This window comes from Canis lupus, chromosome 25 (genome assembly GCF_003254725.2).
Source record: "Canis lupus dingo isolate Sandy chromosome 25, ASM325472v2, whole genome shotgun sequence".
NCBI lineage: Eukaryota > Metazoa > Chordata > Mammalia > Carnivora > Canidae > Canis > Canis lupus.
Genome location: NC_064267.1, coordinates 26,291,108 through 26,313,163, shown reverse-complemented (window position 1 = coordinate 26,313,163; position 22,056 = coordinate 26,291,108). Strand labels below are relative to the sequence as shown.

At 46.7% G+C, this 22,056-nt stretch overlaps 1 long non-coding RNA gene across 15 annotated transcripts in view; it reads left to right on the top strand.

The window, feature by feature from the left end:
• LOC112669649 (uncharacterized) overlaps positions 1–22,056 on the top strand; it is a 41,611-nt gene that overhangs the window by 6,613 nt on the left and 12,942 nt on the right. For 7 of the 15 annotated variants that reach the window (XR_003142413.2, XR_007405975.1, XR_007405972.1 and 4 more), the window contains one exon: positions 21,206–21,352. This is a non-coding gene — a long non-coding RNA (uncharacterized LOC112669649). Of the gene's footprint in view, positions 1–18,806; positions 18,966–21,193; positions 21,353–22,056 lie in introns of all 15 variants that reach the window. The other 8 variants (XR_003142418.2, XR_004818556.2, XR_003142411.2 and 5 more) reach the window with 3 other exon arrangements.

Sequence of the window (22,056 nt, the reverse complement as noted above, 5' to 3'; positions counted from 1 at the left end):
CCATAGAGATTGTCCAGTCTTTCTTCCATCTTACAGATGAGGAAGTTGAGGCACAGAAAGAACCATATTACTTCAGGGGAGAGGTTTTCAACATTTGTACAACAAATATTGAGTCTGGCCATGACCAAGTAAGTGCTGGTCTAGGGGCAGGGTGGCCACCACAAACAGAACACTTGGGCTTTCCATGAACTCCCTCCATGACCATTCAAGTCCTGGAGGATGCCGGACCTGAAGTCCTTCTGTCTCACATGGACCAGCAGTGGGAGAGTTGGCTGGCTTGAATGGAGGCCTGAGCAGAGTCCTGGCATCTGGAGTCCCCAGATCCTCTGAGGCTACCCCCAGCACCCACCCAGAAAAAAGTGTTGCAGCACTTGGGAGACCTGGCTTGGCCAGCTGTTCCTTTTCTATCTGAAGAGTTGAAATTCTAAAGGGATGATTTATGAGTTTCTGAGCGAGGGGAATAGGAGCGGCACTTTCCCCTGACATAGAGCCTGGTCCCGCGGGTGCCGGGATGAGTAATGTTCTCTTGTGGGGCAAAGGGCTCTTGTCTGAGTCAAGAGATGATTTAACTAGTCAGGGAGCCAGAATTCCCTCCAATAACTCACCCTCCTTGAGAAAGGGAGTGGAGTCCCCCTGTGCTGTCGGCGTCTGTGCCCATTCAGGGCAGGAGGCGCCTCATGAGCAATCAGCGAGGAAACCCCATGGTTAGCATCCTTCAGAGCAAAGCCAGCAGGAAGCCGGTCAATGTGCTGACGGCTGGGCCAGTGGCTGATCCAGACCGCTGAAGGCAAATGCCTAGGGGAAGAAGGAGCAGCCTTAGACTGGCTGAGTCTCAGGGCCAGGCTAGGCCAGTTTTAAAGGACACAAGAGGATTTGAACTCTGGATAAAAGACCATTCACTCTGCACCCTAACCCCTCATAAAGAAAAACTGTCTTTTGAGGCAGTTGATGAGGATGTGAATATGCAGGAACCCTATGTGCTACTGGTAGAATGTGAAATCATGCAACCACTATGGAAAACAGTACGATGGTTCCTCAAAAAATTAAACATCAGGTTACCATTTGACCCAGAAACTCTACTTCTAGATATGTGCATAAGACCATTGAAAGCACAGATCTGAAAGGATATTTGTACACTATGTTCGTAGCAGCATTATTCATAATAGCAAAAGGTACAAACAACCCAAGGGTCCATGAACAGACGAATGGATAAACAAAGTGTGGTCTAGCCATACAATGGAATATTATTCAGCCCCAAAAAGGAAGGAAATCGGGCAGCCTGGGTGGCTCAGCGGTTTAGCGCCACCTTCAGCCCAGGGCATGATCCTGGAGCCCCGGGGTTGAGTCCCGCATCAGGCTCCCTGCATGGAGCCTGCATCTCCCTCTGCCTGTGTCTCTACCTCTCTGTCTCTCTGTTTCTCATGAATAAATAAATAAAATCTTAAAAAAAAAAAAAGGAAGGGAATCGTGACACATGCTACAACATGAAGGTTCCCTGTGGAATTTTATGCTGAGTGGCATATCCAGTCAGAAAAGGAAAAATCTTATATGAGTCCACTTATATGAGATACCCAGAGAAGTCAAGCTCAGAGAGGCAGAAAGCAGCATGGGGATTGCCAGGGGCTCTGTGAGAGAGGGAGAGTGGGCAGTTAGTGTTCAGTGGGGACAAAGTATCTGTTTGTGCTGCTGAAGAAGTTCTAGAGATGAACAGAAGTGATGGCTGCACAGTAATGTGAACGTACCTAATGCCACTGAACTGTACTTTAACTAAAACGGTGAGTTTCAGTTATGTATACTTCACTATGGTAAAAAAAAAAAAAAGGGCGGGGGTTCAATAATCACAAGAGAAGGGACTCAGGTTTAAGGACCCAGATGACTTTGTTTTTTTTATGACTTTGAAATTAACAGGTTTTTCGTTTGTTTGTTTGTTTGTTTTATCACTGGGGAGACTTACAGTAAACTTGAAAGAAAAATAGGAAGACAAATTCTGGATCCTACACAGTGCAGGTTCTCTTGCCTGAGATGATGATGCCCAGGGCAAGTGTTGCATGGTCTTTGAAAAACAGATGCAGAATTTATATCAACCCTGACAATCTGCCTCCTAAGTCACTCTCCTGTGAAACGTCACCCCCTAATAACTTTCCTGTAGTAGTAATAGTAATGACCAAAATGCTCATGGCTAATATTTATCTACTATATACTCTGTGCAGTCACTGTGTAAACACACTGTATGCACAGTTTCTTTAAAACCCACAATGAGGGGCACCTGAGTGGCTCAGTGGTTGAGCATCCGCTTTTGGCTCAGGGCATGATCCCAGGATCCTGGGATTGAGTTCTGCACCAGGCTCCCTGCATGGAGCCTGCTTCTCCCTCTGCCTATGTCTCTGCCTCTCTCTGTGTGTCTCTCATGAATAAATAAATAAAATCTTTAAAAAGAAATAAACCCCACAATGAACCTAGGAGAAGGTACTGTTAGTACCTTCCTTTACAGATGAGTAAAACAGAGACTCAGTGCTCTTAAACATCTTGAGCCAGAGAGAGATTTCTCCAGAGCTCACTCTCCCTCCCTGCGTGCTGGTGTGCTGTATAGACCAAGGGGCTTGAGAGTGGGGATGAAGCTGGTATTTGAACTGGGCCTTCGAAGGGAAAGGAGGCTCTAGCCATGACTGCAGGTGATGGACCCATTACCTCACTTCCTTAAACCTCAGCCTCTTGTCTGCAAATTGAGGATGATAATCACACCTGCTGCACGGGTTTGCCAGGAGGAGGAAAGAGGGGACTATGAAGTGCTTAGCAGTGGCTGGCGGCTGGCTGGGGCTGGGCTGGTGTGGAGAACGCTGATAAGCATCAGCTCCCCTTGTTAGCGTCCATCTCTCTCTCCTCGGAACTCTCAGAGCCTCTTGTGTTCACCCCCTCTTGTTGCACTTAGCAATCGCTACCACGCATTAGATAGAGCACTTTAACTCAGTCCAATGACCTCCCTACTCCCCACAAATTATAGGCTGTTTGAGGGCAGAGGTCGTATTTTGCTCATCTCTGGGTCTCCAGCAGCAGCGTAGGAAGTGCACGGTAAATGTCTGAGTGAATGGCGACATAATAAATGGATGCGTGATGCTCTTTGACCAAAAACACCCCCCTCACATGGCTATAATCAGAGCCACAGCCAGCCTGCTAATGAGCAAGGCCAGAGCACCGGCCCGCCCCACCGGCGCAGACAGCCAGACGACCAGCTGGGCAGGGCTGATCTCAAAAGGATAAAAGGGAGCAGGGGGCTTTGCAGAGGGGACAGCCTTGGGTCTACCGGTGCCGACCTCCTGGCAGACGGTCCCTGAGGAAGTGACAGCCCTGGGCTCAGGGGCCTCGGGGTGCAGGGGTTCCCGAGGTGGAAAAGTGGAGCCTGTGAAAAAATGAGAGTGGGAAATGGGAGTCAGGGAGCCAAGGGAAACGGCAGATCTGTTAACAGGCTGTTTTTGCTTTTGTCTCTGGAGAAGGAAGAGGATGGAGAGTAAAGAGAGGAGAGTCACAGGCCGGCTTCCTGCCCTGCCCGGCCAGGGTGGGAGAGCGCCAGATAATGGCTGATAGCGTGGAAACGGGGAGACAAGATAAAGGGGAGGCCGGCCACAGGCAGCAGACCCCCGGAGCCAGGGAGGAGCCCCGGAGGGACAGACGAGGAAGATGGTGCGGAAGCACAGAGGAAGTGCTAGCAGAGAGAGAAAGGCCTCTCTGGGACCCTAAGACAACTGGCTGGGGGTGTCAGCTGTCGCTCAGGCCTGGGGCAAACCCCACACTCTCCAGCAAGTTCTTAACCCACCCAGCGTGTCTGTCTCCTCTGCTGGGGGGGCGGGGAGGGGAATGGGGCTGTGGAGGTGGGTTATTTAGAAACTTAGCTTCCCCTACTTGAGTTTTGGTAAGAGAGCTGAGAGGTGCCAAGGTGAGCAGCTGGTACCCAGTGGGTGCTCAGGTTAAGGGTCTTTCCTCTCCTTCCTTAAAAGTGGCTTCAGGGATGCTCCCTCCTCAGCATCTCTTCTGGCTCCTGAGGAGGAGGCTGTGATATGGAAAGAAACCCGGCTGGCACCTGGCTGTGCAAACCCTCCCTGCTTGAGTTCATGCTCACTGGGTTTCCCCTAACAAAACCTCCTTGGAAATTCCAGACACAGGGGCCCCTAAGTGGCTCAGTGATTGAGCATCTGCCTTTGACTCAGGTTGTGATCTTGGGGTTCTGGGATCAAGTCCTGCACCAGGTCCTGCTTCTCCCTCTGCCTAGGTCTCTGGCCTCTGTGTGTCTCTCATAAATAAAATAAAAATTTTTTAAAATCCAGACACAGTTCATTCTCCCCCAGAATTGTTGGTCTTTGATGAGCACCCCAGTCTTCATCAGCTCAGACATTCATCCAGCCCATATTTGCTGAACACTCTCTGTGTGCCAGCCCTGTGCAAAGACCTGGGGATGGGCATGGACACACAGGTGACCTGTTCCTGCCCTGAGGGGGCTTGTGATCTAGAGGCAGACACAAGACCAAATGATAGTGACAAGCCCAAGAAGTGCTATTAAATGCTCTGTGAAAGTTAAAATTTGGTGTGTGTGGGGGGGTGCGTGATCAAGGAAGAATCCATCATTTCCTCTTCTAGGTTACAGACTTCTTGGGTGAGTGACGATTTCACCTGTAAACCCCCAGACCACAAGGAGAAAGGTGAAAGGTGAAGGACAGGCAGGAGGGAGAAAGGAGAAAGGGGATGAACCTGACTTTGTATGCTAAGCACTATTGGTAAAGCCCTGATAACTCTCTAAACTCCAGTTTATCTGGGAAGGGAGGGACACTTCAATGTATGTAAGAATTTTCAAAGAAACCCAGCTACACCCTCTAACCTCCCAAAAACCACACACTGAGACCATCAAAGCTCAGGAAGCCTAAATGGTGGGTTGAGCACAGGACACCCAGCAAATGCTCCCTTGAACCAAAGGAACTAAAGGAATCCATGTGCCACATGTGGAACAACTCATTAAAAAAAAAGTGACAAGTGGGGAAGAATGTCAAGTGGGTAGCAAGTCTTCTGTTTCTGTACCCCCTTCCTCTTGCGCCCTCTCCCCTCAGTACTTAGGGTCGCTACCTGCACTCTTAGAAGACAGCACGAAAGTTACTCATTCACACTAAGGTGTTCATGACAGTTGTGTGTTGGCCCACACGGAAATATTTGCCCTTAAAATGGGATCGATGGAATTTGGTGGAATTTCACCCAGTCCTTGGAGGACAGATTTGAGACACATAGGAGCCCTTTGAAGCCTCTGGGATGAGAAGACTTGCTTGGCTTAAAGCAGCCCTGGCAAATTTCCCATTCGCACAGCCTATTATTCCTGCCCCCTCTCCTCCTCAGCCTTCAGCCTTTGGAACTACCAAAGGAGAGGCCTGTCAGGAAAGAGAAGGAAGAAACCATGTGGTCTGGAATTGCAGTCAAGGAAGAGCACCCCTACCCTGGACCTCTGGTTCTCTTCATCCTGGTCTCCGGGCCAAGGTCCCCAAGGATGGCTGGCAGTGCATGTGAGAAACCCAGCAAGCTCCTTGCAAGCGAAGATCACACAGTAAACATGCGACAAAGTAGACCCCAATCTCTATGCATCTTTTGATCCCAGGAATATGTACTTAAGAGACAGAGCCACATGCTTTGTCTGCTGTCACTGGATGTTGTGGGAAAAGGCCTAGCTGTGGACTCAAAAGACCTACATTTGACTTCAGACTCTGTGAGCCCAGCTTCCTTAGTAGAACATCAGTATAGAACTCCCCCCTCGTGTACTTCACGGGGTCTGGCGAGAACCAGCCAAGTGGGAAGGTGTTCCCAAGTGGACCTCTTGACCTTTAGGATATTGGCCTGGGGGAGGGGGGAGTGGATGGGAAGGGTTTCAACAGCTGTGTTGGAAGCAGACTGAGGGAGCCGTGGGGAGGTGACTAGACTCTTGGTGGCCTGAGAGCTCTGCTGTGTTCTGGGTGTCATCAGGCAGGCCTTGAGCCCCACGCTTTTGCTTAGAGCAGCACCTGCTTGCAGGGTTTGTGTGTGTGTTCAGTTGGGTTTCTATGTTGAGGCCACTTGGCACAGGTCAAAACTACCTTCACCTGGAGCTTGCCAACCATATTCCAAATTCAATTTTCTCAGCAACACTTCAAGACAGACCCTTTATATATAAATGTTGACTCCACAGAGACTAGTCTCTGAATACTTACAGTATGCATTTAGTTTCTGTTGAAAGCTCAGGCAAGAACTTGAGGCCCTGTGGGCTCATTCTGCTCCTGGTAGCCCAACATGGGCTGAGCTAGCCTGCAGGAGCCACCGCCTCCTCTCTGCCCCGCTCTCCAAGAGAGAACTGGCTCCTCTCCTCTGCCCTGCTCACCAGTTTGTGCAAACCTAGGGCTTTGTGCAAAGCCCACAAATAGCTGTACTAACAGCAGCCACTATTTACTGTGTGCATATGTGTGCCAGGCACCCAGCTAAGCACCTAATGGTTGTAATTCCAGGACAATCCCTTGAGCAGCAACCTTACTGTACTGCTTAATGGATGAGGGGATGGAGTCTTGGAAAAGTTGTTTTTTGTTTTTTTTTTTTAATTTATGATAGTCACAGAGAGAGAGAGAGAGAGGCAGAGACATAGGCAGAGGGAGAAGCAAGCTCCATGCACCGGGAGCCCAATGTGGGATTTGATCCCGGGTCTCCAGGAAAAGTTAAGCAATGTGCCCAAGCATACTGCAGCAAGGGCCCACTCCATCCCAGAGCTCACCACCACTTTCTCTCTTAACCAGATTCTCAGAGGGGCTTTACAATAACCAAACACGCAGCGCGCACACACAAACACACACACACACACACACACGTAGTCTCCTATGTTTGGGCCTCCACAACCAACAAAGAGTATCAGAGAAGCCCTGCGGACAGTAGAGACAGCCCAGATCATATTTTTAAGACTTTCCTTAGGAGTTGGCACAATTTGGGGCAGCAGTTGTTGGAGATGAGGGGAGATGTAGTGGAGATGAAGTCCAGTCTCAGTTTTCCATCTGCTCTCAGACTGGACCTTCCCAGCCCACCGCCTTTTTGGTTTGATCCCCAGGCGGTTACCGAGATCCTACTGAGAACAGGCAGGGTGGGGCCTTTAGAGGCTGCAGGAGATTCCAAGAAGTGAGAGCCATGGCCCCTCCCCACCCAGAGCTCACCAGACGGGGGTCACAGCCCAAAGCAAAGAGGGACAAAAGCGGCCCACAGCATCCTGGCCACCCTCCTCAGCATTTTAACTTCGAGGGAGGCCAGCCGGGTGGAGACGCAGGGATGGAGAGAAAGGCCAGGGATTGTGGCTGGGAACCCACCCCACCGTGGCGCCCTCGGCGGCCCCACTGGAAGGAGGAAAGGGGTGAATTCTCATGAGAATTCTGATAAATGGGCTCCTCCACCCCTCCCCCTCCCCCCAATTAAAGCGAAGCTATCCCAGCGCCGCGATGCAGAAACCACTTCCAAGCCAGGCATGACATCAACATTTCAGTGATAAGGGGTGGACAATGGGGTGTTAGACTAATAGAAAAACACCGCTGGATAAGGCCGGCTCCTGATACCCAGGCTGATGGGAAATACCATTGTCTGTCCGCTGTCAGCTGAGTCCCGGGGCGACAGGGATTCCTGCGGCCGCGGGCAGCGGCGGGGAGGGCGGCCCGTGCGGGGCGGGGCGGGAGGGGAGGGCAGGGCGCCGCGGGAGGGGGCGGGGCCGGGCCGGGGCGGGGCCAGTGAGGGGCGGGGCGGGGCCGGGCGGGGCCAATGAGGGGCGGGGCCGGTCTGGGCGGGGCCAATGAGGGGCGGGGCTGGGGAGCGGGGCGGGACCGGGGGCGGGGCCATGGAGGGGCGGAGCCGGGGCGGGGCGGGGTAATCGGACCCGACTCGGCAGCTCAGCGCAGGTCCGGGACCGCACGCGCCGGGTCTTTGGGACCTCAGAGCAGCTGGCTGGGCACCAAGGGGAGACCGCTTAGCCCCCGCGGGGGTTCAAGCCTCCCCCCCGCCATCTCACGCTCCCGGACGCCTGCAGCCCCGCGGCCGGTCCTGCAGTTCAGCAGCCAAGGGAAGGCGGCCCACTCGTGTCTCCCGGCGGTGGGACTGGGCCGCTTGACTGCTCATTGCTCGCAGGTGTATTTGCTTCTTTGAGTCTCAGGATTTTTTTATCAAAATAATATGCGCACAGAGTTTTTATATTTCAAGCTAATCAGTAATAGAAGAATGTCTCACAACAAGACTGATTTCCCGCGGTCTGCTCTCCACCCTGTCCCTGTGCCCTGTTCTCCCCAAACCACTGTCAATTCTTAGGACTGCTTCTGGCATTTGCCTTTCTAGTTCTGAATAATGCACTTGTGCTGCTCTTAGTATTTATCAGTTTCAGGCATCATCGAACGGCTTTTTTATGTGGCAGATGAGAACGTAGCAACTTTGCCCTGCTCTCCCTTTGACCTTCTCTCATCCTTCAATAATTATATAGTATATTTGAGTCAAATAATAGTGATTATTCTCACAATAGAAATATTACTGTAACCCTGTTCCTAGATCCTGTTTCCTCTACTTTGCTAAGGTACTCCTTTGTCTTGCTGGAGTATCTCCTTCGGTATCTTTATTTGGTGGGGTTTTGAAGTCTAGAATGGAAATCATTTTTTCATAGTACTTTAACAGGATTACTTCCTTGCCAGACTTCTCAAGACATACGTTCCTCTTCCTGAGACTTTGTATGGGGCCTTGTCTTGTTTGCTACTGGAAGCTCTTAGGAAATTCTCCTTATACCTGTTGCTGGAATGTTTCATGGTGATTTTTTTTTAAGATTTTATTTATTTATTTATTTATTTATTTATTTATTTATTTGAGAGAGAGAGAGAACGTGAGCAAGAGAAAAAATGAGCAGGGGTAGGGTAGAGGGAGAAGCAGATTCCCTGCTGAGCAGGGAGCCCGATACAGGGCTCCAGCCCAGGACCCTAGAATCATGAACACAGCTGAAGGCAGATGCTTAACCAACTGAGCCACCCAGGTTCCCCTCATGGTGATATTTCTTAATGTATCTTTTCTTTATGTCTTAATCATTCAATAGGCTCTTTATCTGGAAACTCACCTCCTTTATTCTATGGAAAATTCACCTATTATTTCTTGGCTAATTTCTCCTCTTGACCATCTTCTCTCATTCCTTCTTTCTGGAACTCCTATTAATGGATATTGGATATCCTAAATTGATAGTCTAGGTTTCTCATCTTTTATTTCTTATTTCCCTCTATTTCTTTGTCTCTTCTACTTTTGGAGAGATTCTTTTTTTTTTTTTTTCAACTTTATCTTCATAGCCTCCTATAAAATCTTTTTCTTCTGTATTTTAATTTCTAAGAGATCTTTCTTGGTTTCTGATTGCTCCTTTTTCATAGTTTCTGGTCTAATTAAGGCAACATCTGATTCTCTAAAATATATTCATTATAATTATTTTTTTGAGTTTCCTTCTGTTCTTTACATTGTTTATTACTTTCAGCTTCCTTTTATCTATTTGTCTTGGTCTCTGTTTTTGAAGTAGGAGATGTGTTGTGATCTTTGGTTGTGTCACTAAAGTATCACTGGATGTTCTAAGTGCACAAGGGTCTCATGCCCTGTGGGAATTCGTGCCCTGGTGACTGAGGGAGAGCTTAGTCATTTTCTTGGACTAGTTAGTTTCTCCAGCTTCTGTCATGGGACCTACATGAGGATCTTGCATTCTGGGATTGAGGAAGAGGAAGGCATTTGTGTGGGTCTGATGGTTTAGTTTGCTAACTTCTTATCCTCTTGGTCAGGGCTATTCCTCAGCACAGCCCTCCACTCTGAGTCAGGGGTCTCTCCAGTTCAGGTTCCACCAGAAAACACTTTACTTAGCACCTAAAGCACCATTTAGTATATGGCAAGTCTTAGGATTATGCCTGAGATCTCATGGAACCCCTTCATTAGGCAGAGAAAGAACTCAGAGAAATGGCTTACCTTAGACCTCACAGGGTGGGAGAAGTGCTGGGCCAGGGGGAGCCCAGTCCATGATCTTGACCTTTCCTGCAGAGAACATAGCTGCTGGGCAAAGTGCCCAGTCTCCTTTCCCCTTTCCATCTCTCTATGTATTGCTTTCTATTCCTTCCTCTGTTTCTCTTTTCCCTTGACTGATCTCTTTCCACTGACAGATCACATTAGGGTAAAGACATTTAGTATGAACTGCACAAAGGAGAGCCTTGGATATTCTACTCATTTTTTTTTAAGTAATGAAAAAGAAGAAAATTTTTACAAAAATAAGTCCGTAAATTAAAGTTAAGTGGTTCTCAGTTTTATATATTTGACTCTCATATACCCCATGCTTTCATATACAAATACTTAGGAACTCCTTTTTATGTGCCTATCTTGGACCTTTGTATGGCATTTCTTGAAAGAACTTTGAGTTTCTCATGGTGGTGCTGCCTGGTTGCAGACAACCGCTGTTGGCCATGTCGCCATCTCTGTCCATTTAGCAGTTCACGTTACCACAATTATCTGTATCATATTAGCATATTTTCCTTCATTATGTCACCTAACTAAATGGAAAACAAGAAGAAAAATGCCTATACTAGTGATGAAAAGGGTTAGGTCTCAGGAATGTCCTTCAGTTGAGGCACGACGCTAGCCCATCTTCAGCTTTGAGCTGAAGCATGCTGAATTAACCTGACTGGTGGTGGTCAGTTCTGAGGGAAAACAGCACAATCAGAGAACCAGGTGTAATTGAAGAGTTTGCAATCCTTTTGGATCTCAGGAAAGAGAATCCCTTTAGAATATATAAATCTAGTGCTTTGTTTTACACATTTGAAATGATCCGTACTTTGTTTCTTATTTGGAGAAAGCGGACAAGACAATGGGACTGTCAGAATTTCCACAATCCCTGAAAGTGTCCCTGCCTGTGTCAGCAGCTGGGCTCATATGAACCCCCTGAGAAAGTACTTGTAGGTTTGGAAAGCTCATATGCTCCCCTGGTGCATATGTGCAAGGGTCTGGCCACTCCTCCATGTTCCTGGACGGTTTGCCTCCTTCAAAATATGACTCTTGGTGCTATTTTAGGACAGAGGGCTCCCTGCTGAGACCGCTGCCTGCCTGGATCACCCCCACCCCTGTGACTGACCCAGTATCCCTCATCCTCCATGTATGCACCCCAGGTATCCAGGTGTATTGGAGCCCAACCAGGAAAGTCAGCCTGGCTTTTCCTACCCCCTGCCCTATTCCTACACACTCCATAATGTCCTATGTTTTCCAAGTCACTATGCCAAAAAGGCCTGGGAGCCATCCTCCACTCCTTCCAGCTTCACATCCAAACTTTTTCACATCCTTTCTCAATTTTATACCTAAAGCCTCCCTTGACATCTCCACAGCTACCACCCTGGGACAGGCCACGACTGTGTCTCATCTGGGCTATTTCTATCACCCCCAAGTGGTCTTCAGCCCCAACTACCCCTTCTCCAGTCCATCCTTCACAGTGCTGCCTGAGTGACCTTTGCAGAACACCATTCTGATCACCTCAGGTCCTAATTAAAACCTTTCAGGATGGTTGCCTGGGTGTCTCAGTAGGTTAAACATCTGCCTCTGGCTCAGGTCATAATTTTGGGGTCCTGAGATCCAGCTCTGCATCATGCTCCCTGCTCTGTGGGGAGTCTGCTTCTCCTTCTGCCCTCTGCTTGCTCATGCTCTCTCCTTCTCAAATAAATAAATAAAATCTTAAAAAAAAAAAAGACTTTCAAGACCTTCTTATTGTCAGAGTCCAGACTCCAAAGCATTCACCCCCTACGAGCCTCTTCAACTTTTTCCACCTCCTCCCCACAACGCCCAAGTGAAAGCCACAGGACACCACCCAAGTCTCTAGACTTTTGCCCAGGTATTCCTTGGCTTGGAATGCCTTCAACCCCTTGGTGATGACCACATCTTTAACTGTCATATTCCCCTTGTTGCTATTCTTTATCCCTTCCCCTAGAAGAATTCATTACTCTTTCCTCTGTTTCTACAACTCTTGTATCTATTCTCCCTTTAAACTGTCCCATGTTATAATGATCACATCTCCTCTCCCCCATATTTTCTCAAGGCAACACCAAGTCTTCCATTTGTCTTTAGGGCCTAACTCAGCCTTGGCATATAGCCTTGGCACCTAATTAAATGTCTATTGAGGGATCCCTGGGTGGCGCAGCGGTTTGGTGCCTGCCTTTGGCCCAGGGCGTGATCCTGGAGACCCAGGATAGAATCCCATGTCGGGCTCCCGGAGCATGGAGCCTGCTTCTCCCTCTACCTGTGTCTCTGCCTCTCTCTCTCTCTCTCTCTGTGACTATCATAAACAAATAAAAATTAAAAAAAAATAAAAAAAAAATAAATGTCTATTGAATTTCTTTAATTAAACTGAAAATATGTAGTCCCTGACCACGTATGGTTTATCCAAAAAGTAGTTAGAGAACTGTTGACATAGAATCAAAGATATGTTTTCAAATACCAAGACAAGGATATTTTATTTAAAATAATTTATCAGCACCCAGGATGAGTGGCTGCTCCATGCATGCTCACTTATCTGTAGAACTGAAAAGATCCTCCCAGCCAGACAGAGGACACCCTCTTTTTCACCATCTGATAGTCTGCTTTCCCAACACTTCAATCATTCTCAAGCAGAATATGAGGCAAAATTATTGACATGGAAATGGATGGGAATTGGCATTGCTTCTCTGATTGATCCATAAATTATGGATAGTAAGAACAACTACAACTTAGTGTCTTCTGCGTACCAGGCACATATCTAATAATAGCCCTATGCTGTGGTTATAAACCCATCCTTTTTTTTTTTTTAACCAGAAATAGATTAAAGTATGGTTCCCACATCTAAGCATTTTATATCCACATTAATTTAAATAAATTGAAGAGAGTCTTCCTCAGTGAATCCTTCCCCCAACCCCCTGACTAGGTTAGGTACCTATGCTTCCTGCTTCATACTACTGTGGACTCCCACATAATTACTTTTTAAATATCTGTCTTCTCTACAGGGCATAAACTGTATGAGGGTTGGGACAATGTCATTATGGTCACTAGTATAACCTTGACAGATGATATAGTGCCTGACATATAAAATCGGTGGATGAAGGGTGGGAGAGATAGATGTTATCCTCGTATCTGGCCTAGTTTCTACTGATGGCCAATCTTTACTCATTTTAGCATGATTTACCTGGTTCTGCTGCCCACACTGGCCTGCTTCCCATGTATACTGAGAGTTTATCTTCCCTGCCCATTCAGTCTCATTCTCCCTATCTCTGCCTCAGCTCCCTATGTCAATGGCTGAGGCTGATTTCATCACTATCCTCCAGGCATTTTGCTTATCTATGACTCCAAGCTCCTAAGCATTTTTTGGCTTCCCTCAAGTGCCCAAGCTTTGAGTTAACCTCTGAGAGTATGGAGACCACAGGACTATATCACACCAAATTCCTACTATTCTCTCTAGAATCTGCCTGAAATTCTTTCTACTGCTAAGTGAGGTTCAGAACAGGATACTCTTACTAATGATCCAGCCATAAGCATTAGTCATGACTCTTGGGTTTGAAGAAAAAACCCAATTAAAACCAACCTAACTGGGAAAAGAGGGAAACTATTCACCCTATAATTGGTGAGTCTGAGCTATAATGACTTCAGGCAAGACCAGAATGTCAAATGCCATCAACCTCTGTTTATCTCTCTCTCCATATCCAGCCTTTGCTTGCCTAATACAGTTGTCTTGATTCTTATAAAAAACTCTCAGCATGATAATAAATATGCTATGTGAACCTCTGGGTGTCCTCATGGTCCTCACAGCTCATAATCCAAAAGCAAGAAACATTTTTTTGGAGCCTATGTATCAAATCTCATGAAAGGATTCTGACTGGTTCTGCTGAGGTCGCAAGGCCACAACTGGGCCAATCACTTTGGGGACTAAAGTAAACAATCAGAATCAGACCTAGTGTGCTCCTTTCGGCAGCACATATACTAGAATCAGACCTAGCTCCTATGCCATCCCTTAGGCTTCTGTGTTTGATATCCCATTAGAGCCATATTAGGTTCATATTGTGCTTCCCCAGTGAAAGCTTGCTGGCAGACAAAACCTGTCCCCTAAGGTCATCCATACAATAAACATCTATGAGCACCCTCTCAGAATAAAGCACCATATTAGGCTTTGTGGGGGAAAACAAAGATTAGTCAGACTCATCCTGGCCAAAAGGGGCTTGGAGTCAGTAAGGGTTTAGTTATGCACACAAATATCTATCATAGAATGCAGTTGGGCCCTAAAGGCACAGACTGTGCCCTTAGAGGCCATCGAATGGACATATCCAAGGGGTGACCCAAGAAAGTCACTGCAGAGGAATAAGCCAATAAACATAGTGGTTAATTGGTTGGTGGTTAAGAATGAGGGGGCATCAACCCTGTTTACCCAGAGCTGGCTACTTGCCTGGGCATGACTTTTCAGAGGTCCTTCCAAATATCTGTGATGCTATTTTCTTTCAGATCCAGCCTCCATCTCTTTTATTCACTGTCCTGTCCTGAATCACTCAGCTCATGTCAGGTCCCAATTCTTCCCTTTGTAATCTACCAGGATGGCCACATTATGCTACCATCATCACAGGCATTTCTACTAGTGATTCCTGAGCTCTGCTAAGGGACCTGGGTAGTGACGGTCTTTAGGTCAGGTTGGGCTTTGTTCTAAGGGCCTCTTCTATCAAATGCTTTGGACTTTCATCTCTGGATTTTTGTCAGTCAGCTGACAAGAACTATCTCTCCAATCACAGCCAACCTGCTGCCCATGGAAGCTCGGTTTCCTAAGATATCCCTCCCCTTTCATCCCAGCACGCCTTCCATCCCAGGATTTGATCTAAAGGTAGAACCCTTTGTAAAAGAGGGAAAGTGGAAGTAGCGCATTGGATAAGGACAATGCTGCTTGGCAGCAGGGACATATCTGGTTACAAGGGAAATCTCAGCCTGCTAGCTCAATTGGCCTCTTGGGTTCAATCAGTTCATAATTTCAGCTTATTCAGTACATGTGTTTCACAACTCTGCATGGTCCAGAAAATGCATGTGGGTTTGTTTGTTTTTTTATTCCCCATACTGGCTAAATGTGAAAAGTTTGTAAGAAGCATACAGTAGGTTTAAATACTTTTTTTTTCTCAATGATTCTCTGAGTGAATTAACTCTTTTGTTAGGTGAAATTCACATAGCGTTAAATTAACCATTCTAAGGTGTATATTCAGTAACATTTAGTACGTTCACAATGTTGTGCAGCCACAATGATCACCATCAAATTCCAGAACATTTTCATCATCCTAAAAGAAAACTTCATACCCCTTAAGCAGTCACTCCTCATTCCCCCTTGCCTAAGCCCCTGGCCACTACACACCTGCTTTCTGTCTCTGTAGAATTACTTATTCAGAGATTTCCTATGAATGAAGTCATACAATATGAGATCTTTTGTGCCTGATTTGTTTTACCTGGGATAATGTTTTCAAGGTTCATTCACATGATAGCATGTATCAGTTCTTTGATTCCTTCTTGTGACTCAAGCATATTGTATGGATATATCACTTTTTATTTATTCAATAGCCTGTTCATGGACATTTGGTTTTTTTTTTATTTTTTTATTTTATTTATTTATGATAGCCACACAGTGAGAGAGAGAGAGAGAGAGAGAGAGAGAGAGAGAGGCAGAGACATAGGCAGAGGGAGAAGCAGGCTCCATGCACCGGGAGCCCGACGTGGGATTCGATCCCGGGTCTCCAGGATCACGCCCTGGGCCAAAGGCAGGCACTAAACCGCTGCGCCACCCAGGGATCCCCATTTGGGTTTTTCCTGCCTTCTAGCCATTGTGAATAGTGTGGCCATGGACATGCAAAAGTATTTGTTTTCATACATGTTTTCTATTATTTGGGGCATATACCTAGAAGTGAATTTCTGGATCATGTGGTAATTCTATATTTAATTTTTGGAAGGACCACCATTCTACTTTCCACAGCTGCCAAACCATTTAACAGTCCTGCCAGCAAAGTGCAATGGATCCAATTTCCCTACATCTTCTCCAACACTTGTTATTTTTGGAGTTTGGTTTTTTCATTATAGCCATCCTAGTGGATGTGAAGTGGTATCTCATTATAATTTTGATTTGTATTCCCTTAAGTACTAATGATGTAAAGCATCTTTTCATGTGCTTGTTGGCCATTTGTATAAATTCCTTGGAGAAATGTCTATTCAAGACTTCTGCCCATTTTTAAATTGAGGTTTCTGTCTTTTGGTTGTTGAGGTGTATGAGTTCTCTATATATTCTGGATACTAGATATTTATCAGATTTATGATTTGCAAATATTTTCTACCACCCTGTAAGTTGTCTTTTCACTTTCTTAATGCATAAGTTTTTAATTTTGGTGAGTCCAACTTATTTTTTAAAAAAGATTTTATTTATTTGTTCATGAGAGACACAGAGAAAGAGGCAGAGTGAGAAGCGGGCTCTCTGCAGAGAGCCTAATGCAGGACTTGATGCCCAGACCCAGGATCACACCCTGAGCCAAAAGCAGACGCTCAGCCACTGAGCCACTCAGGTAGTCCAAATGATCTATTTTTTCTTTTGCTCCTCTTGTTTTTGATGTCGTATCTAAGAGAACATTGCCAAATCCAAGTTCATGATGATTCATCCCTATCTTTTCTTTCAAGAGTTTTATAGTTTTAGCGCTTGCATACAGGTTGTTGATCCATTTTAAGTTAAATACCATAAATAGTATGAGGAAAGAGTCCAGCTTCACTCTTTGACATTTAGATAGTCTTCTCAGCACCATTTCTTGAAGATATTATTATTTCCCCACTGAATGGTTTTGGCACACTTGTTGAAAATCAATTGGCCATAGATGTATAAGTTTATATCTGGATTATTTTAGCTCAATTCTATTACATTGGTCTATACATTTATCCTTATGCCAGTACCACACAGTTTGGATTACTGTGAGTCTGGAGTAAAATGAAGAAGTATGAGTTCTCCAGCTTTGTTTTTCTGTTTCAGTATTGTTTTTGTGAATTAACTCACTTCAATGACAGGAAAGGCTCCTTCCTGGGTCACCCATCATCCCATGAGTCAACTTGTTGGGGTGGAAGGATCCTTGGAGAAAGAATCTAGGGACCTGGGTTCTGCTGGCTTTGCCATCAACTCTCTAGGTGTCCCTTATAAACCACATCTCTTCTCCGGTCTAGCCTTATTCTTCTGCAAAATGGTGACAAACTTATATTTCCTGCTTGGTGTGGGACCTGAAGCTCTTTAGTAAGCTCACCCTGAAAAATGCTTTTAATCCTCAAACTGAGGCCCCAGTTATCAGGGAAGTGACTGTCAGACCACTCCCCTCCCACAAACCCCACATCTATAGCTACCAGGCTTCTGTCCATTCCTTCCTAGATCATCAGTAAAGATGTTATTCTAGAAAGTACTAAATCAGCAGAGAGGTGAGAAGTCTGGGCCAGGAAGAAAGTTAGAGATGGAGTCACCTTCAGTTCTTCCTTCAACTGTCATTGAATTATGCTTGATATTTTCTAGCACTTGTCTGATGAATAAAGAATGAAGTCCCATATATTTTATTTAATTTATTTTTAAAGTCTCATATATTTTAGATTGTAGACATTTATTTATTCAAAAACGTTTACAGAGAACTATTATGTGCTAGGCATTGGGTTGGGTACTACGGGTTCCACCCTCTGGTAATCAGTGTCACATTTGAGTAACATGAAGGAAAATTTTAGTTATTTTGGAAGTCCCTACTTTTTTTTATTGATTTGAGTATCGCTTTCTACTGTTTCAATTGCTACTGCATGTATTAACGGCCTTACAGGAAATCAAAGCTCTGAGCATAAAAGGTCAACTACTGATACACCTGGATGCCACCTTCAGTACCAAGCATAGTCTGTGCTACATGCTTGAAATCATGGTGCACTTGCTACCACAGGTTGACTTTTTAACTTGATGTAATTTCATAGAATTGTGTTCTTGTAGATACAGTCCAAATTCTAGAGTGTGTGCTAAATGTCATCATGTCAACATCTGTCTTTCGTCTCCATTTCTACTTTAACTGCTCTGTATCTCATATTCTAATGTGGGAGAATAGTTAAACCATCAGGGTACTATGGAGGAAGTGAAGGTAGGTTGCACAAGTGTGGTGGACCAGATGATAGATTGCATATGGTAAGGGAGAGAGAGAAAGAGGTATCAAGCATGACTCTGAGATTTCTGGCCTGTAATACCGTTTGATTGGTTCTATCCGGTGAGTTCAGGAGCACGAAGCAGATTTGGGGAGAAAATCAGGACACAGCTTTGCTCAATAGTGTCTGGCAGAGTTATACAACACTGGAATCGCAGGGAAGATCACGAGTTAAGTTTGAGGTGTCATTGAGGCATCCACATGACATCAAATGGAGCATAAAGCAAAGGTCAGGGCTGGAGATGTGTGGGTGGTGGTAGAAACAGTGGGTCTGGATGGAATTGGAAAGGGAGAGAGTATAGAGTGGGGAGAGAACGTAAACTTGAGCCTTGAGGAATACCAGCTTAATAAGCACTAGAGTGAGGATTTCCTGCAGTCGAGACAGAGACGTGACCAAAGTAGTCAGAGGAAGCAAGGCTTCTGTGGAAGCACAGAAGCAAAGGAAGAGAATACTTCAAACTGAAAGAGGGGATTGTATCAACAATGTCAAATGCTGCTGAGAGGTTAAGAGGAAGAGAGAAAATGTCCATCAAGTTTAGTGACATTGAGGTCATTGGTCACCTTAAGGGCTGTTTCCGTGGCATGACTGGAGGAGACAGGACTGAAGGGGACTGCAGAACAAGTGACAAAATGGAGAAAGTCGAGGCAACTCCTCTGGCAAATTTGGCTTCCAAGGACAGCCCATTTCTAGTCCTTCTCCACCTGCACTGAACGCGGCGCAACTCGGTAAATCTCATCCCCTCTCGGGATCTGTTACTCCCTAAGGAAGCTGGGGAAGCAGGGAGATACAGTATCTCTAAGTGCATGGATAATTTGCAAACCAAAGGCAGCATGTGTAATTGGAAAAAGGGAACTAGGCACCTACGAGGACGATGGATCAAAAGAGAGTTGGGTGGTATCATTTCTTTAGGGACTCCCCCAATTTCTTTGCGTTAAGAGGGTCATCGAGGACGTTAGGGAATAGAAGGTCCTGAACCACCTCCAGGGATCAAGTGGGCAGTGGGTCTGCATAAGGAAGAATGAGGAAATGGGGAGGGGGCACCAGAGGGACAGAGAGAGAGCTAGAGCTGATGTAACAAGCCCTGAGAGCCAGCTAGTGCTGGGGGAAGGAGGGGGTGCTGGTCTTGCCAGTTTATTCTTTCCAGAAACTGCAGGGGAGGAGGGAAGTCAAGTAGAATTGCTCCCCTGCATCTACTGCAGGCCTGAAGGAAGGCACAGCTGGGCTGGGAAGGGATGAGGAAGGTGAAGAGGAAGCACAGCAGGAATAATTACTTGAGCTGGCAGCCAGCCCCAACTAGAGGGTGACCCCTGGGACCCCAGGCTAGAAAAGAGTGAACGTTCCTTTAATGGCCACAGGTGTTAGAGTAGAAAATTTTCCATGAAAAGGGGGCTGTTCCACATGATTAAAATAACCACTTGGGCCCTCCTGGCAAGCTCAGGCCTCGTTTTTTTCACACTTTGCAGCGTGTCCTTCAACTCCTTTTGGAGGCTGCTCCAAGGATAAATGGCAAAAGAAATTCCTTTTCTTCTCACACACACACTAATAAGCAAGGAGTGGAAGAAAGTGGGGCCCCCAAGGGCAGGCTGGGGAGGCAGAGGCAGGGCACTGGGTGTTTTCTGCAGAGGGAGGCTGGGGGCAGCAGGATGAGGAGGTGCTGTGCTGGGGGTGAAGCTTGCCCTGGCACTTGGTAACCAGTTAGGGCGGGGTGGGGGTTGGTACTGAGACACTGTCTGGTTGGGGACTGCTCCACAGGAAAAGCTGGATATAGAGTGACAGAGACTGAGGTCCTGTCCAAGAGAGAGAGCTCAGGACCTGGTTCCTGGTGGCCTTAAGGGTTAGTTGACCAGGGCAATGTCCCGGGAAGAAGGCTGAAAAGACAAATTAGTATCTTCTGGGGTGTTCCAAGACTGCCCCATCTGTCGGGAGAGGCCAAGACCAGGCATAGCCTAACAGCAGACTTGCACTCCACTACCTACCACCTGGGCAGGTAAGTGGACAGCTTGCTGTCTTGGCTTCCCCTCTAAAATGCAGTTGCATGATGAATGAGGCATTCCCCGAAAAGCCCATAGCAGATAACGCTAATGATGATGACAATGACCATCTCTCTGTCTTCATTCAGCCCAAGACTTCTAGGGTTCCCAACTGCTCTCATCTCGACCCCAGTCCTAGTTGCACTTGGGTTTCCTTGGTTTCTGTAGTGCTGGATGAGGTATTAAATAACACCTCTTTACCAGGGAAGGTCCACATAGCCCCTAGGAATGAATATAGGAGGTTACCCACTTCCACTGAAGGAGTTGGTGAAACGGTTCTTGTTGCTATTGCGGCATTATTGTTAATGAGCAAAAGCTAACAATGGCCATTTCCTGCCATCTTGCTTCCTATAAAACACCCTTTGCCCCTTCATGGGCGTGCCTCTTGCTATCATGGATAGATGCTGGGATGCTGGGCCTTTGCCCAGGTTACCAGCCCCTGGATTGTTCTCCCCTTGCCATACCACATCTTCCCAGGGTTCCCTAGGCCCTCTCAGGGGATGTCAGAGTGCTTGGCCTTAGCACCCAGGTCTCACTAATCCTCTTCTCTGAACAACACTGTCCAGACAGTTGTTTTTCAGCATGTGATCTGAGGGTTATGTCTATCAGACACCCCTGGGGAACTTGAAAAAGCAGATTCTCTGAGCCCCTCCCCCATTCTGAATTCGAATTTCTGGGACGACCAGGGAATCTGCATTTGTAATGATCCCTACAAGGGAATTTTATGAGACACACAGTTTTATCCCTGATCATCTTCTGTCCCTCATTGTCTATGCTAAATTGGCAAGACTGAAACACATTGCAGTTCCTCTCAGAGTGTCTTATATATGGCAGGGTTTAATAATGCTGATAGATGATGAGATAGATGACAGATGATAGATAGATAATGGATAGACAGATGATAGAGCAAAACCTTATTACAGTTTTGGCCACAGTTCTTCTGGAATGTCATGGAACTGAAGTGTGCGATGCCTGGATCTACAAAGCTACTGAGAGCAAAGGCAGCAGGAAGGTTCCACTTGGATGCAGTAACCTGGCAAGACAGGGCTCAAGTCTACCGCTCACTGGCTGAGTGTCTTTGGGTGAGTTACTGAATGTCTCCAAGCCTGATTTTCCCATTAGTATGACAGTATAGTAACAGTACGTGCTCTCAGGAGTACAGTGAGCATTGACCTAGATGCTGCAGACAGCAAGCGCCCCTGTAAGCCTGGGCTGAGCTCTCCAGTCCTGCCTGTCTCTACATGGCTGCCTCCTCTCTCGAAGCCTGGCTTCCATGGCTCCTCCCTGCTTGTGGCCAACTTCTAGCTAGCTTACAACTCCTCAGAGGGAAATATCTCCAGATGGAGGCCCATCTCTCTCAGTCGCCATAGAAGAGAATCTGGAAGGCCTTTAGGTCCATCACAACCCTAAGCCTCCCCAGTCAGGTATAGGAATCCCTGGGGTTGCAGCTCCACCATGCCTGCCCACCCCAGTTCTCAGAGAGAGGGGAGGAGTGTGGGGACAGGCTGATAGACACCCCCAGGCATCTACTGTGACTCCCCAGAAATAAACATCTTTCCAGCCCTAACCCTACATCTTCCTAGGATTAAATCCTCCAGCTTCTGAGCTACTCCCCTCTCCCCCTGCTCCATCCCCTTAGTCCCACAAGCCTCCCTACCCAGTGTGATCCTCCCAAAACTAACAGTGTGCCTTCCACTTGTAGGATGGTGGAAGAAGTCCCAAAGTATGAGCCTTACCCTCACCTCAGGGTGCTGACAGAGTAGCTGGTAATGTCAAACCAGAGTAC